We start from the raw sequence: 19,481 nt of genomic DNA, 5'->3' as shown, positions 1-19,481 counted from the left end.
CTTTGGATCAACTACAAGGGAACAAAGTAACTTTCAGCTGATGGTGCACTTATTACTGAATCAAGGCTCTTTGCTTAATATGGTGAAAGGTCAAGTGCTTAATTATACTATGAGAATTCACGGGTGTACCTCACTAATAACAATTGTTGGCTTCTGACAGAAAAAAAAAAAAAAAAAGAACCAGGAGAAGCTCTAAGAGAATTGAGCAGTATTTTTTACTTTCTTAGTAATAGGAGCCTAAGACAATGTGAAACAACCCTTCTCCAATGGGATCAATCCTTTGTAGCATGTTATGATAAATGTCAGTGTTTTATCACTTCTTCAGACAATCTTAAATCCCAGTGGAATGACACTAGTGTCTTCACATCTGTTAAACCTAGTTGAGCCTTCTGATATTCATGAATACAAATTCTGTATTCATCACTCGGTGCATATGATTTTATCCTGGATACGGTACACTAGAGAACAATGAGGCTTATTTGTCACTCCTATAAGGTTTTAATAAGCATAGTTAGACCTTTTCCTTTTGGCTCAGTATGAAGTTATCAAGTGTATTGAATTATTTCTCTAATTTTCATGTTTGGAAGGATATTAAAGAGACACAAGCCCAGACCTTATAGAGGTGGGTAATATTGATTATATACTTGAAGTTATATACAATATATTATATATATATGGAGATATATATATATCCATGTATATATCCATCTATCTATATACATATATACACACATACACGAATACATAAATACATACATATATGCACAGACCAAAGATGGTCAATATGTGCAAGCTTTACTGTTTAGTATGATTCGATGGCAGAACCTGGTCATTTCTTCTACACACTTAGAAGTGAATTAAAGTGCTGCCATTTACTTTACATGGACCCAAACCATTAGACACACCTGTTACTACTGTATTCATTCATTCTTACTTCCCAAAGCGTGTAATGCAAGCTTGGGTCAGAGACCTGGTACTAATTCAAGGCAAAAATGCTACTATTCTGACTGATGATCCCACAATCAGAAATAACAAAAATTACAAAAGAAGTGAAAACACTAACAATCAATTTCTACCCATCCTTCTTTTTCCATGTCCTGGATTTCTGATGAATTATTAGCTACAGAGAGCACACTAGCTAGTCACCATTGACAGAGCTCATCATGGGGCAGTGACTCAGATCAGGTCTTCATGATCTCATGCCATAAAAACAACAGAATGTGTAGCATGATGGCAAACCAGATGACAACACACTTTGAGTTTATCTTAATTCCAAAATTAGAGAACAAGTGGAATTATCATGAATACTAATATTTCACTACTTTTAATATTTGAGGCCAGTTCTCAAGACATGGCCCTATGACTGGAATAAGTGATTGTATTACCAATTACATTGTATCACCAATTGCTTCTTCCATGCAGGACGTCTACACTGAGCTGAAACAGAGTATATTTGTGCTTTTAAAATAAATGACTATGCCAATATTTGTGGGAAAACCTTCTTATTATTTATATAGCTTGTTTGAAAACTGAGGAAATGCCAAGGATGGGTCAGACCTATGAACTAGTCTGGAGTACTTCAGGGTGACTCAGGCACTGTAGTCTTTCAGCTCTTCATTCACTGATTTCATGACAAATCCCAAGATATACTTGAGAATCTGAGGGGAACCAGTGGTACACAGAAAAATTCCAGTTAACCACATATGAATTTGGAAGCCCACAATGTTTCTTTTTGTCCTATTCTAGGAATAACTTAATTAATAGCATGAGTTAATCCAAATTGATGTAAATGATGCATTTGTTGTGGATTTGTGTTAGGAACTGGTTGTGGGTAATTCCATTGTAAGCCATAAATATTTTCTGAGAATTCATAACCTCACACAGAATCACACATACACTAAAAATCACAAGGCAGGCCGGGCGTGGTGGCGCACGCCTTTAATCCCAGCACTCGGGAGGCAGAGGTAGGAGGATCGCTGTGAGTTCGAGGCCACCCTGAGGCTACATAGTGAACTCCAGGTCAGCGTCAGCCAGAGTGAGACCCTACTTCACCCCCTCCCCAAAAAAAATCACAAGCCAGGACTGTAAAGATTGCACTTTTTGGCTAAGGAATAGGATCCGTGGGGGTCTGAGACTCAGAGTTTAAATCACACACAATAATAACTTATCTCCAGGTTCATATCAGGGCCATGTGTGAGCTGTGACCAAAGGCATTCCTTGTATCAGAGGTCAAGGCTCACACCTCAATACAACATATCATGGGCACAATTACAGTGATGAAATACCAAAGGCTTGGGGTTTTTCCATGTCTGGAGCAGGAAGAATAGGTCTTTTGAAAACAACTATCTTTAAATAGTAGCCCAAACAAGGGCATCCTCAGCTTGCAGATAGCACTGTTTCAATGATGTCTCTGAGAAGGTAAAGGCATAAAGCCCCTGCACATATTTCATTATTTTCCCTGATATCTTTTAGATACTCTCTCTTGCCCGAGGAGAAGGCATAACCAGACCATTCCTGGGACTCTCTGTCATTGGATCTCACTACAAATGATCATTTAGATCCATATTCACTCCTTTCATTGATTACTGACTATTTATTACTTTATTACTGACTATTACAGAAGGTCAATAGAGAGTGGATCACTGTCTTGCCCACATGAGAGGCAATACTGGATCATTGAACATCAACCTAGAAATAAGTAAGGCAACCTCAGATGTCTTATTTATTTCTAGGCAGAGAACAATTTACTAAATTATTACAGGTTTTAGTTTGTTTGACATATGTTCATGATGATTTTTAAATGTCTAAATAAGCATCTTTAGATCATTTATATGGTTTACACAAAAGGACACACAGAATGGTAATCAAACCACTTACTAATGAATGCAGGGGCCAGATGAGAAGCAGTCAGTTGGAATTCTTCCCTGGGCTAAATTGATTGAGCTCAACATTGCCCTCCCTGCAGATTTGCTAGTTGATTATCAACTATAACTGACTCTTTGCCAGACAAAGTCTGTCATTTCTTTCTAATTGGATTCTACTATGTTCCTTTGTGGAAGAAGTGTGGACAGAGGATCAAGCCATGAGGGTGGAAGTAAATCTTTGTATTTATGCTTAGAGTCCACATTATAGTGGTATAAAATGGTCAATCTACACAAGGCCTTAACTACATACAATGATCCAGTGACACTCTGGTAATTTCTTCTCATTTGGAAGTCAATGAAAATATCATGTGGTCTTTACATGGACCAAAACCATAAGATCTGCCTATGTTAGTACTGCATTTCACCATTCTACATAATAACCATAGAACTTTCAACAAAATGTTTGCAGGGTCCTGGAAATGAAACAAGGAAACTCTCCATTATATTACCTGCTGATCCTAAGTTCATGAATATAAAAGAAAAGTGACAAAAGTGTTCAAAATACTAAAAAACATAATCAGAACTTTCCTTCCATTCTTCATTTCCCATGCCCTGTGTTTCTGTTGAGTTAGTGGCTGCAGAGACTACACTAGACAGATATGATAGCCATGTTCATATGGGGAGTGGCAGGGTTTGGGTCCTGGTACCCTTACCCAGAAGCATTACAGAATCTGAACCAGTATGACAACCAGGCAGACAACCCACTTTCAGCCTTTGTTTATTCCTCCTCTTAAAGTCCTTAATAGGCAAACACTTAAGTATTTTGTTATCTTAAGGTTAATTATCAAGTGCACAAAATTATTGAACTAATTTTATGTTTGTGGTCAGTTTCTAAGAGGTGTCCTAAGAATTTTCATAGGGAATGCATGTTGTCCTACCAACTGCACTCACCATCAAACCTATTCACTGATTCAACAAGTTACATTTCTGCTCCTTACATATACAACTATGCCAAAGTCTGTGGAAACACCTTCATGTTAATTGTATAGTTTATGTGACAATGGAGGGAACTCTGTGGATAGATAGGGCCTATGAAGTAGAGCCTGCAGTACTTCAGGAATATAGACTTTCAGTTCTCAGGCTACTGTCTCCATGACAAGGCATAAGTACAACTGCAAATCAGAGGGGAACAGATAGGTCCACATATCTGGAGTCATGTTTTCACTTGTCCACATAAAAATATGAAAGCTTAGGTACAGTATCAGAGGTGACATCAAATCAATTTCAGCCCATAATGTACTGAGGGCTGGATGAATAATTTACATAGACATCATTTAAAGTATGTTTGCCATAGATTTGTTTAAGGACCTGGATGAGGACAATTGTGTTTAAAACCTCAAATAACTTCTGAGAAAACATAACCTCAGACATAATCACACATATATTCAAAACCAAAAGCCATATTAGCACACGGTCCCAGCATTCTTCAAGTACACAACCCCAAGTAAATGTACTGTGAGTGCAACAACTACTTCCAGACACTTGGCCAGAATTTGTGAACTAGAAAGTGCTTTTTTTTCTCCACAACATCCTCAATACTTTCACCCTCAAGAAAGTGAGTATTACAGTTACTCTTCATAGAGAATTCAGTAAATATTCCAAATATGAAATTTTCCTTCACCAAAAATTTCTACAATACTTACCAGTTGAATTTTCATCAGCACGTATCTGCAATTATACAAACAAAGATATTGTAAGAACTAAATCATGGGATCTGTGAGCACATGGTATTATTTCTCTTCCTTATAGTGAAGACATATTAGAAACATTGAAAAGTAAAGGGCTTTCAAAAAAAGATAAGATGTATCATTGTGAACCCATGATCTATGCATGGGGAACATATCTATATCTTTCTTTTGGTAATGAATTCAATATACTTCATCCCAGGAGAAGACACTGCTTCCAAGTAGGAGGAGGCCTTGTGTATACCCTGATGCCACCATGTCCAAATGTCCTTTTTTTTTTTAATTTTTTATTTATTTATTTATTTGAGAGTGACAGACACAGAGAGAAAGACAGGTAGAGGGATTGAGAGAGAATGGGCGTGCCAGGGCTTCCAGCCTCTGCAAACGAACTCCAGATGCATGCGCCCCCTTGTGCATCTGGCTAACGTGGGACCTGGGGAACCGAGCCTTGAACCAGGGTCCTTAGGCTTCACAGGCAAGCGCTTAACCACTAAGCCATCTCTCCAGCCCCCAAATGTCCTTTCACATAAGACAAGAGTTGGTATTGATTATTCTACTATTCCAGAAAATAGGATCTGCTATATTTGACTATCTATAATGCTTGGTATCATATGTTCATACCAACATCAACAAAAACAGGAAATTAAGCAACATTGTTATTTCAGGCAAAAGCAGATCCCTTTACATTTTCACTCACTTCAAGTGGGGTTTCCTTGTCCATATATTCCACATCTGCAGAACTGTCTGCTACACCTATGAAAACAACAGAATAACTTTGGTCTTTGGGGCTATGGCTCATGTTTTACTTAGAATACACTTGGAACCATGGGATATATTTTGTAATCATGGAAAATGTTAATAAAAATTTTTAAAAAAAGAATACACTTGGAGCTTCATGACTGTGCAATACAACTTAAATTGAGTAGTTACTCTGGCAGCCTCATCAGTGATATCAGACACTAAACAAGAAGCTACAAAAGTATAAGTAGTTTGTCTCTTGGCATTCTGCTAATGGCAAAGAAAGACAACAGGAAATAGTGTAAGTGTCCTATTCAATCATAATGATCACTTTTGAGCCTGAATGTATGATATTCTAAAGCCATGAAACAGTCTGAGCTATAATTCATACTGTGTGGCATCTAATCACAAAATTTTAAAATATTGTCACAACACTATGATTTAAAGTATCCAAACAATATAGTTAATGGGGTGACATCTGTGATTTTGAAAACGTAAAGACTACAAAACACTCTCCCTTCCTAAATACATCATAGGTATTTGGGATACTAGAAAATAACCAACTCTTCTATACTGCAGGAAGCATTTTTCATGATCAAGATGCTTCATGGAATCTTAATGTCTCCTGCCCCACCCTCTACTCTCTAGGTCACAGTTGAACAAGACTGTTGCAGTCCCATCATGGAGAAGATGTAAACCTTGAAGACATGTGCATGAGAGAATTCTAATGTACTCCTTCAGAACTGCTTTCCAAACGATCATTCTCTATCTGACTGATAGATAACTGTTTACATCTGTAAGTATTCAGAGCTATCTCAAAGCAATGCAACAACAAAAAAACTCATGCAAATGGACTGGTACAATTCCACCATATCAACATTTAGTACTAGACCATTATGTGAGTTAATTAGAAATCTACAAAATGATCCTTAAACCTCCAAAACACTTACCATTTGAAGTATACAAAGTAAAGAATCTGTCAGAACAGTGTGGAGCTGAAAAAGTTCTGTGAATATAATCACCTGAATAAAGTAAGAATTTCGAATTAAGTGTGGAGTGCAACATAAACAATGTTGAAACAGAAGTGTATAGCATGGAGCATTAATGCATTAAACTAGTATAATAATTAAAATTTAAAGATTTAATAAAGGAATGGTAAATCACAGAGTCATTCAAACTTCAGAAATTAGAAAACATGAGTTCTTTAAAAGTATAAAATACACATAATTAATGCAAATGAAACAAGGCCAGATACCCACAGAGCTACCAAATGCTACTGAGCAAGATACATTTATTTTTCCCACTGTCACAGTAAACATAAGGCCAGCACACTGCAGAGCCTGGCCAGACATGGGACCAAGAGACCTCAGGCATGCAGACATAGTGACTATCAGAGCTGATCCCATGACTATCAAAAGAATCAAAAGACAGAGTGTTAAGTGTCTTACAGCCACAATTTGACCTAGATGAGATGCACATACTTGAAGGGCTTACTCCTTCAAGGCCCACAGTACATAATCTGCTTAAGCCAATGAATGAATATATGAGTGTCTAACCCCTTTTAATGCTTTCTAAGTTAATAATGGTTATTCCACTTAACTGGTTCTGACTTCAATCTCTGTTCAAGAATCTGCTTCTATATTTCTGATGGAAACTAGACCTGAGAAGATAAACAACCCAACACACTCTACCCTGGCCCCAGCTGAAACCACAGAGGAATTGGGGAAATGAGCAAGAGTGCTGCTCTCTTACTTACACTGATATCAGTACAAGGGTGATGGAGAAAGATACTGAGGACACTCAACATCTATCAAACCAGATGCTCCTAAGTGCCCATCACTAAAGTAGACTTAAAATGCTCCCAGCCAGGCTCAGAGAATCTTGTGGAAGAGGGATGGAAAGATTGTGAAAGGGATGCTGTGCACAGACACATTGCCTCTGTCCTCCCCCACAATATAGTACCCGCAATCCCCATGGAGTGGATCTGTATTCCTAACTAGAAAGGCCTTTTCAGAAAAGGAGAATGGAGAAGGGAAAGATCGGTACCAACAGGTGATGTTACATACAAAAAGATACGCCCATATCTAATAATAAAAATGAATTAGGCTGGAGAGATGGCTTAGCGGTTAAGCGCTTCCTGTGAAGCCTAAGGACCCCAGTTCGAGGCTCAGTTCCCCAGGTCCCACGTTAGCCAGATGCACAAGGGGGCGCATGCATCTGGAGTTCGTTTGCAGAGGCTGGAAGCCCTGGTGCACCCATTCTCTCTCTCTCCCTCCATCTGTCTTTCTCTCTGTGTCTGTCGCTCTCAAATAAATAAATAAAAAATGAACAAAAACAAATTTAAAAAAAATGAATTAACATTAGTCTTCATCATACTCTCTACAGGGCTCTATAATTCATTTGTTCCTTCTAAGGACCTGATGAAGGTTCAAACAGTTAGTCTATCTTTTAGAATGTACAATTTTATAGTACCATTGCCATTTGGGTCCAGTTTTGTGCCTTAATCTTCTCCTATTTCTCTCTCTCCTCTCTATCTCTATCTCATTTATATTACCTAAATATTTCTTCCTTCTTTTCCTTGGGTAACTCCAAGTACCACTATGTGGCTAACATCTACAATTAGCTGTTGGTCAGAGAGAACTACAAGGTTTCCCAAAGTAAGAAAGACTTCCATCAGAGTACTTGATGACCTACCAAAGGTTAGTGGAAAGACCCTACTGCTGAAGACACCATATGCTGTTGGTATGGAACATGGAGTGACCTGGCTGGAATCTGGCAGACAGTCAGTCTCCAGACAGTGTGTCTAGTGACAGAAGGTATTACATAAGTGACTAAGGGAAATGACCAAAATTTGTCCAATCTACTCAGCAACAAACAACCTGACATGATGTGCATATAAGTGCAGTAGTGGCACACCCATGGTGGGTAACCAACTGCTCTTGATTTGGTTAACTGAACTGCTCAGTGGAATGGAACCCATAACTTGAGCTGGAAAAAAAAGTCAGAACCATATCCCCAAAGTAGTATACTCTACTTTATCACAATTGCACAAATCATGGGCTACCAGAGGGCCTATACCTATTAAATTATCTGTAAAATAATGATGGTTAATCCATTTGCCATTGGAGAATTTCCTTCTCTTTTTCAGATTGACACATACTGAGGAGAAAATCAACACATCACACCACACCAGGCCCCCAGATGAAACCAAAGTAACTGAAGAAATGAGTAAGAGTGTTGCTTTCTTGGTGGACCTAGTACCAGCACAAGGGTGAAGGAGATAGACACAGAGAACACTCAACTCCTATGAAACCAGATATCCACACACAGAGGCTCCCAAAACCTCATGACTGAAGTAGATCTAAAATGAATCCAACATGGCTCAGAGAAATTTGTGGAAGAGGGGGTGGACAGATTCTTAAAGCCACATGTTGAGACATTATGCACAGAGACAATACATCTTACCCATAACTGATGGCTAACCCCACAATGCATGATCCACATTCCCCAACAAGGAAGGTCCCAGCAGTGGGGGAATGAAAGGACGATGCTAACTATGGTAACAACATGACTGTCTACAGACTATGTACATAACTAATAAAAATATATAAAGAAAATTTTTTAATGTAGCTGACGAGAACTTTTAATATCTGATCCTATTGCTCTTTCTTCCTGAGGTGTAGGATGACAGGAGTACTCAACCATGTCTGCTTTTGTTCAGTACTAGGAATTGAATCCAGGGATTCATGCATGCTCTGTTCATGCACACTGTATTCGTAGCCTATATGAACTACTCCTACCAAGGTCTTCCATAGCCAAGGCCTGCACACACAGACACATCCTAATGATGAAGCCTTCTGAAAAAAAAAATGATATACATCCTCACTTTTCAATGCTGTTGATACAAATCCACAGGATGGATTAGATCCTTGTGATTTCATTTCCCTGTCAGCATGCACAATATCATTCAGAAAAAGTACCTTTTGAGCAGAGTCCAGCTCACCTTCATAAATTTACTACCAACAGAATGATTGACCCTGATAAAGAATTGTTGTCTGCCATTCTGAGTGGACACTATCACTAAGCTCTGTTGCTATTTGGACTCCTTATAATGCTGGTCAATTAGTTAAAGTACTTCAACAGTTCTAGCTATAATGAACCATGCTTATTAGAAATGTAATTATGACACACACTCGCCATTTTCAAGTGGACACTCTCATGTTCAGAAACCATGATCTAACCAGAAGAATGTGGGATTTTATATAATTCACTTGTGATATCTACAGGTGAACGCTATCTCAGATTTTTTTTTTTTTTTTTTGGTAGGGTCTCACTCTAGGTCATGTTGTCATGGAATTCATATCATTTTCAGGCTGGCCACAAATGCTGATTCTCCTGCCTCTGCCCCACCCATGAGTGCTGGGATTAAATTCATGCGTCACCATGCCCAGCCTCTCTCATGACCAGTGAGGCAATCATGATTGGGTTTGAGATCTTTGTAAACTGGAGTATCCCTGGTATGCATAGATTTTGTTTCTGTAATGCTGGGAATTCACCCATAAGCTTCCTGCATGCAAAATAAGCTCTCTATGAACTGAGACATAATCAACTCTGATAGCCTAGAACTCTTATACAGTGCCTACTGATCTCGTGGATGACTAAATAGAGGTGTATACTTTAAGTGCAATATTGGACCACATATTTGAGATTGTCTTGTGGCTTATTTAGCCCACAGTTTGGTGAGCCTTGTTACTTACTTCTGTGCATTGGATTATTCATCTGTAAAGGGGTGTTCAGGGAAATAAATTTACCATACATGTTTTTGATGAGGTTGGAACTAGTTAATGTAGGTAGAGTCTATATTTGGAATTTATTTTTTTTCTTGACAAACTGCCATTGAAAATTAGGTTGGAGCCAGGTGTGTTGGCACACGCCTTTAATACCAGCACTTGGAAGGCAGAGGTAGGAGGATCACCATGAGTTTGAGGCCACCTTGAGACTCCATAGTGTATTCTAGCTCAGCCTGGGCTAGAGTGAGACCCTACTTGGAAAAAAAGAAAAAGATAAAGAAAATTATGTTAGATAATTGGGATAAAAATTCATGTCCTCAATGGAAAAAAAAACTACATATATATATACACACATACACACACACACACACAAAATCTGAAACACAATAGAGGGAACACCACTGAATCCTGGGGCTGTATTCTCAACCCTTATTCCTAGCAGAAGGCTGAGATCATAGTGGTGAACCAGAAAGAAAGGAAACCTAATATTTACATCATTCTTATTTAAAACATGTCTTTAGAAAGTGATTTCAGAATACATACACAATGTCGTCTTCCTTGATCCAACCTGTAATGGAGAGAAGAAAAAAAAATAATCTGAGTTCCAGATCAAGCTGTGTTCACTTTGCCCACATTCTTTGGTTCTCCCAGTGACTTGGGAAAATGGGATCTAGGAGAGAAATGAACAGCCAGTCTAAGAATGGATTAGTCTATCATGTCTTCCGGCCACAGGGCATATGGTGCTGGGTACTTTGTGAAAAAGAGTACATTTGAAACTTATGCTGTTTCAAAGCCCAGCTTTGTCTGTTTGACCTTCATTGAAAATCCCTAAGTTACACAGCTACATTAGAAACATCCCATTCTTGCTTGAATGTCCTCCTTTCTAAAGGTGAATGTGAGGTATCTGTATGTTCCCATTGTCTACACTGGGTCTCATGACTGAAAGGTATTATCAACACTACATACTGGACATAAGAATCTTCCACCACACTGACCTCAGGGAATACCCTTAACTCTATTCAAACCATAAAAGTTTCAGAGGAGGCTACTTAGACAAAATATATGTGCTGCTTTGGAACATATAAAATAGGCCTGTCCACATTTGAGTAAAAATAACTCAAATTTTAATCTAAATAAGAATGCTACAGACAAGGGAAGTTAGGACAATATGCATTGTGTAACCTGTACTGGTATTTGTAAAGACTTTTGAAATCAAGGGTGAATTGGTAAATTTCTAAGTTCCCCATTTGAAAATGACCTTTTGCTCAACACTCTGAAAGGACCTATTCTACCATTTCAGAAAACACAATGGTAATACTTGTAAATATCTATAATGCTTAGTGTCATATATTCATGGCCAAGTTCAGCTACAACAGGAAATGAAGATAGCAACATTTTTATTTCAGACAAGGAAAGGTTGCCTTACCTTGTCATTGGCTTCACTGTCTTCATCATTATTGGTGTGTGGCTGATCATAAGCAGTAACATCGCCAACTAGGAAGATAATAGAATAACTGTTAACCACAGGTGAGAGTCTTATGTTTTACTTAGAGCATACTGGGTATATGACTGTGAGTTGAATATCAGATTCAGTGGCTGCAACAATAAAGAATCTGCAAAGAAATGAGTACCTGGGCCATTCACATTCTGTTATTGTGGAAAAGGACACAGTCTTGAAAAAGGACTAGGGTCTTATCATTTACAATAGTCCCTTTGAAAACCAGAAAGATGATATTTTAAATTCATTAAGACATCTGGGTCATAATGCATGCTAAGTGGAATCTAATACAAATTCTTAAAAGAAATATCCTCAATGTCTCATAGACAATGGTTCAAGAGTATTCAAAATAAAATTGTTTGGGGAGTGGCATCAGTGACCATGAAAACACAGAGTGCCAAATTTACCCTCCCCAGTACATTTTAGATAGTTGTTCATGCACTCCTAACCAAAATCAATGAGGAGAGAGGAACATTAATGCACTGCTGTAAGTCCCGGTAGGAAGAGAGAAAAGATCTCTTTCCATTGGCTCACTCTTTAAGCCCTCATCCCCAGGTTCATGTCAGTGCTATGTGAGACTTGTTCCTGTTACATTTCTTGTAAGCAGGTCACTGATTAAAACCTAATACAACACTTCATGGGCACAGTTCTTTAAGAGAATTACCAAAGGCTTGGAGTTTGGGCAGAGGTAGAAACAGGTAGGAGTAGGCCCTCAAAGAAAGGTCATCTTTAGAGCCAGAAGCAAGGCACATCCAATGGGTATACAGCACTGCTTACAATTATGCTGTTGAAAAAGGATAGTACAAGAGCCTCCATACATATTCCCTTGTCCTTACAAATACCTTTCAGACATGTATAGTCTCCTGAGCAGAAGGTACAACCTAACTGATCCTGAGTCCTCAGGATTGGATCTGACAAGAATCATCTGATAGGAATCTTCACTATTGTTTAAATATTTTATTTATTTAAGTGCTGGATAGAGAAGGACAAAATGGCAGAGAGAAAAGAGAATAGGTATGCCAGGGCCTATAGCCACTGCAAATGAAAACTAGACACACGTGCCCCTTGTGCATCTGGCTTATGTGCCTCTTTGGGAATCAAATCTAGCTCTTTAGACTGAGAAGGAGAATGCTTCAACTGTTAAGCCATTTCCCCAGCCCACCTTCACAGTTGATACATGTGGAATTTCTGAAATTCCATGTATCTACATTAGAAACTTCCAGAAGAAAGTCAATATGGACAGTGGAGAATCTATTCCATCCTACACATAATGCAACTTTGGTTCCTACAGGATCAACCTCAGTTTTCCATAGATATTCAATATACATATCAGGGCAGAACCTTTTCACCTCAATACCACACACTTAACCCTCATTCCTAGCAGGAACTCAGATCCAGGGATCTCAAGACTGAAACAGTAAGATACTTCCATAAGAAATGACTTGATTCAGAGTACATACCATGTTCTGATCTGCTGGTATCCTGAAATTATAGAAAAGAAATACTGTTTGTTCAGGGCATACTGTATACTTTACCTAAGTCTGGAATATTGTGATCACATAGCACACCAGACAGAGACACAGTACATTTAATCAATGGCGACATTGCTACAAAGCTGTCACATAAGCCACCATTTCAAAAAGCTAGTGGATTTCAGATATAGTATGTATGACAACTTCATTTCTACCTTCATTGAAATCGAAATCCTTTTCTGTAAATTTCTTTTAAAATTTGTTTCAAAGAGTCTGAATGAGATTGTATAGCTGCTCTAGGGTTCCAGGACTTTTGGGCCTGAAAACAAGTGTATGCACCACTGTGTGAGTCTAGATTTATGTTGGTACTGGGGCATCAAAGCTGTCCTGGCCATCTTTAAAAGCAAGCTCCTTTAACCACTCAGACATTTACACAATCAAATACAATTTTTGGAACAAGAAGGAATATCATTTGTGAGGTAAACACTGTACCATTCACTTATCATAGATGTGACAACATTAACTATAGAAGAGAGTAATAAATCAATTGGTAGGAGATTGCCAGTCAAGTGCACCCAACCCAGAATATACTTCTGTCTAAGAGTAATGCACATAGACTAACCATGTTTCTACATTTCTATGTAATTATTTTTAAAGTTCTCTTACATTGTTTTCTGATTCTCCTGGAATTTTGACTGCCATAACATCTAGAGGGAAACAAACTACTGTTATTTTATTGGTAATTAGTGTTTATGAGTCACTCAAGGGTGTTCCATATATATACATGATGGTATAGAGCTGTATAGAAAGTGGGAGCTGCTGATGTAACAACTTCCTGACTAGAAGGAGGATGGGAAACATACAGGAAGTAATCACTCATAGTACACTTGGACTTGATGATAAATTCACTGTCATTAATATGCAATGATCAAGCTAAATTGAGTGGTGTGGCACATGATTCTAATCCCAGAATTCAGAAGGTGGACCCACAAGAGTTTGAGGCCATCTCAGGTTCACAGTAAACATGACATCCTTTCACAAAATGAACAATGAAGCAGAAATGGTGTACAAGGTGCACTATCACACAATGGAAGATTCCCATCATTCTCCTCACATTTTTGAAAGGCATATAAATTGTTAAGATCTTCTTGACATCTCCAAGAACATTTCAATATATTCAGATCAAACCTCACTTTTGCACTGAATATCCATACAGTCCTCATGAAAGAATTGTTTCATCTCATTGGCTTCCCACACCCAGCCCTCATTCGTGTCAGCAAGTCAGGTCACAAATCTTGGCACTGAAATGGTAGGATGATTCTCAAGCCTATTACTAATTTAGAATACATACCAGGCTCCAATGTCGTAGAGTCCTGCAAATATAGAAAAGGTGACAAGGTGAGAATGAGGACATCCCACTCACTTTATTTATGTAGGTTTGGATTTCTTTTGATAACATAGGAAAACAGACAGGAGAACAGTGGGTTCAATCAATGGCCATATAGCTAAACAGCTGTCTCAAAAGACACCACTACAAAGGGTAATAATTTTCATGCTTAGTGGACTTCTTAAGACTCTTTACACAGTACAAAGTCCTTGGTAAGAGAAGGAAAATAATTCCTTGGGGAAATCCTTCTAATATACACTTACAAGAATGTGGTGATAGTAATTGTCCTAGATAGTCATTAATTGCTTTGCAGATGAGTTCAATTCATTTCCACACCACCCAGTAACAAATGTCTGTGCAAGAATTATTCATATTGGCTGAGACACAGAGATGTATTTCCATAGAAGATAAAAAATGGTGCTTTACCTTGTGCTGTGGATCCTTTGGTGTCTGTGCTGACAAGACACCTAGGATGATACAGAGCAATGATCAGTATGGTTGTAACTGGTGCTTATAAATGACTTTGGGAGCTTTAGTTATGTGGACAAAGATACAAGGAGGGGGATGATTAGCAAGTGTGGACTAAGCTACTTGTGGGCTCCCCTCCAGGCTACAAAAGTATGGGAGAGGCCGGGCGTGGTGGCGCACGCCTTTAATCCCAGCACTCGGGAGGCAGAGGTAGGAGGATCGCTGTGAGCTCGAGGCCACCCTGAGACTCCATAGTGAATTCCAGGTCAGCCTGGGCCAGAGTGAGACCCTAACTCAAAAAAAAAAAAAAAAAATTAAAAAAAAAAGTATGGGAGAGGAGTTGGAATGAAGAACACATAGAAACCTTGGCTTTATAGTTACCAGCAGTATAAGTGATGCGCTATAATCAAAGTGAACTGAATTGGGTGACACATGCATGTGATTCCAGCACCCAGAGAGTGAAGTCACAAGAGTTTGAGGCCAATTATATGGAATTTCATGAATCTATGGACTTCAGAAATCCCTAACTCACAATTAAAACTAATAATGAGCTGCAATGACATATACTGCACACTGACATTCAATGGAAGACTTTTGCCTTCCTTCCCTCATGATTGAAAAACTATCTGAATTGATAAGGTCCTCATGACATTTCCAAGGGCATTTCAAACTACTTGCATTCAGAATGCTGGCATAGGCTGTCAATTTTTACAAGATATGGAAGTTAATTCCATGCCAGTTTTGGTGATGACATGGTCTCCATGCTAGCAAACAAATTATGTCATATGTATCACTAAAGTTTTGCTACATGATCCTCAAATATAGAATTCTCATTAAAGTACAAGTATTCGATAATAATCCACCATTTCCAATGTCCTATTGTCTTTATGAACTCTGTCTGCACACTGTTTTGGTTCACTGTGATCAGAATAGTCAGAAGATATTGTGTCACACTCTATGAAGGACATCACTGTATGATCTTGTTTGAATCCCAGAGAGCATTCTATGTATGCCACATGATGCTGAGAGACCTGATTTAGCATAGTTAGCACAGGAAATAAACTTACAATTTAAATTATCATAGGAAGAAACATTCAAATATTTAGATTTAAACACAGATTTTTAATTCCTTTCTAGGTGCTGAAAAAATTGCTAAAACTTCACCAATTTCTGTGTGCGTGATATGTGTTCATGCTGACATATCAGCTGTCTAAATAAGCATTTCAATATCATTTACATAGTTTACACAAAAGGACACACAGAACAAAAACCACACCTTTTCTAATGAAAGGAGGGGCAGACCAAGAGCAGGTCATGAGGAATGCTTCCATGGGGATCCTGTGCACTCAGCTTTGCACTCCTTCCACATTTCCTAAGTGATTTCTAACTACATTTCACTCTTAGCCAGAAGAATGTGGTCATTTGTTTCTACTTTGATTATACTATCTGTTTTTGTGGAAAAACAGTTGTTAGGGGTCAAGCCTTAATGGCAGAACTAAGTCTCTGTATTTATGCTCAGGGTCCACATTATGGTGGTATAAGATGGTCAGTCTATACAAGGTCTTAACTATACACTATGATGTGGTGACACTCTGATCATTTCTACTTCTCATTTGGAAGTCAATGAAAACGTCATGTGGTCTTTATATGGACCAATACCATCAGATCTGCCAATGTTACTACTGCATTACACCATTCTATTAATTCCCAAGTACTTAACACAAATTTTTTCATGGTCTTGGAAATGATACTATGAAACTTTCCATCATATTAGCTGGTGATCCTAAGTTCATAAATATAAAAAAGTTAAACGTGTTGAAAATCCTAAAAAGATAGTCACAATTTTCCTTCCATTCTTCATTTTCTATTTCCTGTGTTTCTTCTCAGTTAGTGGTACAGAGACCACAGTAGGCAGTCACCATAACCATATTCATTTGAGAACCATCAGGGCTTGTGTCCTGATGCTTTTACCCCAGAAGCATAAGAAAATCTGAAGCAGTATGTCAACCAGGCAGACAACCAACTTACAGTTCTTGTTTATTCCTCCTCTGAGGTCTTTAATAGACAAACACTTGAGCATTTTGTTACCTTAAAATTAAATTGTCAAGTGCACAAAATTATTGAACGAATTTTATTTTTGTAGACAATTTTAGACATGTCCTAAGACTTTTCATGGGTGACTATAATTGTTCTATTGATTGCTTTCACCACTGAAATTATGCACTGAGGTTAAACAGTTATAGTGGCACTCATCACATGATGAACTAGGCCAAAGTCTGGGGAAACACGTTCATGTTACTGTGTAGTTTATGTGACATTTCAGGGAACTCTAGGGATAGATAGGACTTATGAAATAGAGTATGGAGTGCTTCAGGAATAAACAGGCTCTATAGACTCTCTTCTCGAATGAGTGTCTCCCTAACAAGGTATAGATACAAAAGCGAATCAGAGAGGAACAGATATGTCCACATATCTGAAGTCTTCTTTCTACTTGTCCACATACAAATATGAGGGCACAGGTTCTATATCAGGGTAATATCAAACAAACTTTAGTCATAAATGTACTCAGGACTAGATGACTAATTTACATAGAGTTCATTTATAGGATGTTTGCCATAGATTTTTTTTTTAATAAACTGGTGGAGGGCAATGGTGTTTAAAATTTCCAGTATCTTCTGAGAAAACATAACCTCAGACATTATCACATGTATATTCAAAATCAAAACCATATTAGCACAAAAGTCCCCAGAATTCTTTAAGTACACAAGCCCAAGTAGACCTATCCTGAGTGCAACTGCTTTAGACAATTAACTATAATTCTTTAAATAGAAAGTGCTCTTTCTTCTCCAACATGTCCTCAATCCTTTCAGCCTTGAGAAAGCAAGAATTACTATTTCTCCTCAAAGAGAATTCAGTAAGTATTCCAACATCAAGCTTTCCTTTGCAAAGGAATACTAGAATACTTACCAGTTAAATCGTCATCAGCACACATCTGCAATTATAGAAGCACAGACATTGTAAGAACTAAGTCATGGGACTTGTGGGTACATTGTATCATTTCTCTTCTTTATATTGAAGACATACAGGAAGCACTCAAATGAAAGGATTACCAAACACGGATAAGATATTTCACTGGGAGCCCATAGTATCTGCATGGAGAATTTATTTCACTCTGTCTTTGGTCATAAATTCAAAACATTTCATCCCAAGAGAAGACAATGCTTCCAAGTAGGAGTAGGCCTAGTGTACAGTGTGTAACCTGAAGCCACCATTTTGCAAATGCCATTTCAAACAATTGAACAGTTGTTATTGGTTTTTATACTAGTACATAAAATAGGATCTGCTATATTTAAGTGTGTATAATGCTTGGTTTCATATTTTTATGCCAAAATCAAATAAAAACTGGAAATTAAGCAACATTTTTAGTTCAAGCAAGAGCAGGTAGCTTTACCTTTTCACTTACTTCAATTGGGGTTTCCTTGTCCATATATTCCACCTCTGTACAGGTATCTGCTACATCTAGGAACACAAGAGAATAACTAATAGTCTTTGGTGCTATGATTCACATTTTACTTAAAATGCACTTGATGCTTCAGGGCTGTGCAATAGAGCTTAGGTAGTTATTCCAGCACCCTAGTCATTGAAACCAGATACTAAAGAAAAAGCGGCAAAGAAATGAGAAACTTATCCCTTTGCATTCTGCTAATGGCCAAGAAAGACAACAGGAAATACTGTAAGTGACCTATCACTCATAATGATAATTTCTGAGCCTCAATGTGTGATATTCCAAAGCCATGAAACAATGTGAGTTAAAATTCATCCTATGTGGCATCTAATCACAAACATTTTAGGATATTGTCACAAAGACTATGATATAAAATATTCAAAAAATATAGGTAAGGGGGTGACATCTGTAAACATGAAAGCATAAAGACTGCCAAAAGTTCTCCTGTCCATGTACATCATATGTATTTCTGGATCCTGGAAAATAGCCAATATTTATATACTGAAGGAAGAATTATTCATGATCAATATGCTTGATGGTATCTGAACCTCACCTGTACAGTCCTCCACTCTCTAAACCAAGAGTTGCATTAGACAGTAGCAATCCCATCATAGAGAAAATTCAAACCTTGAAGGCCCATTCATGGAAGAACTGGAATGTACTCCTTCAGAGCTGCTTTGCAGGAGAACTATCATCAGTGGATCTGACTGACAGATCTCGCCCTATAACGATGTGTGTCTAGAAGTTTTCAGATTTATCTCAAAGATATACAAAACCAAAAGCAAATTCTCACACAAGTGAACCTGTACAATTGTACCACATGAACTTGCAGTACCTACCCAATATGCAACTTAAATAGAAATTGGCAAGAGATGAGGTTGAAATCTCTAAAATACTTACCAATTGTAGTCCACAGTGGAACGACATAGTTAGAAAGGTGAGGAGTAGAAAAAGCTCTTAGCATATGTTGACCTGTAGAAAATGACAATTAAGAATAAAGTATGGAATGCAACA

At 38.0% G+C, this 19,481-nt stretch overlaps 1 long non-coding RNA gene across 1 annotated transcript; it reads right to left on the bottom strand.

Moving 5' to 3' along the window:
• Window positions 1–11,599: 11,599 nt before the first annotated feature.
• LOC123459292 lies at window positions 11,600–14,961 on the bottom strand. Its single transcript, XR_006636196.1, has 5 exons — window positions 14,921–14,961; window positions 14,459–14,480; window positions 13,774–13,814; window positions 13,096–13,117; window positions 11,600–11,631 (listed from the first exon to the last, which is right to left on the bottom strand). It is a non-coding gene; the product is annotated as an uncharacterized LOC123459292 (long non-coding RNA).
• Window positions 14,962–19,481: the final 4,520 nt, after the last annotated feature.

The sequence above is a fragment of the Jaculus jaculus genome, chromosome 3, assembly GCF_020740685.1.
Source record: "Jaculus jaculus isolate mJacJac1 chromosome 3, mJacJac1.mat.Y.cur, whole genome shotgun sequence".
Lineage (NCBI taxonomy): Eukaryota > Metazoa > Chordata > Mammalia > Rodentia > Dipodidae > Jaculus > Jaculus jaculus.
Note: the sequence above shows the minus strand (reverse complement) of the source record. Positions and strands in the feature narration are given on the sequence as shown.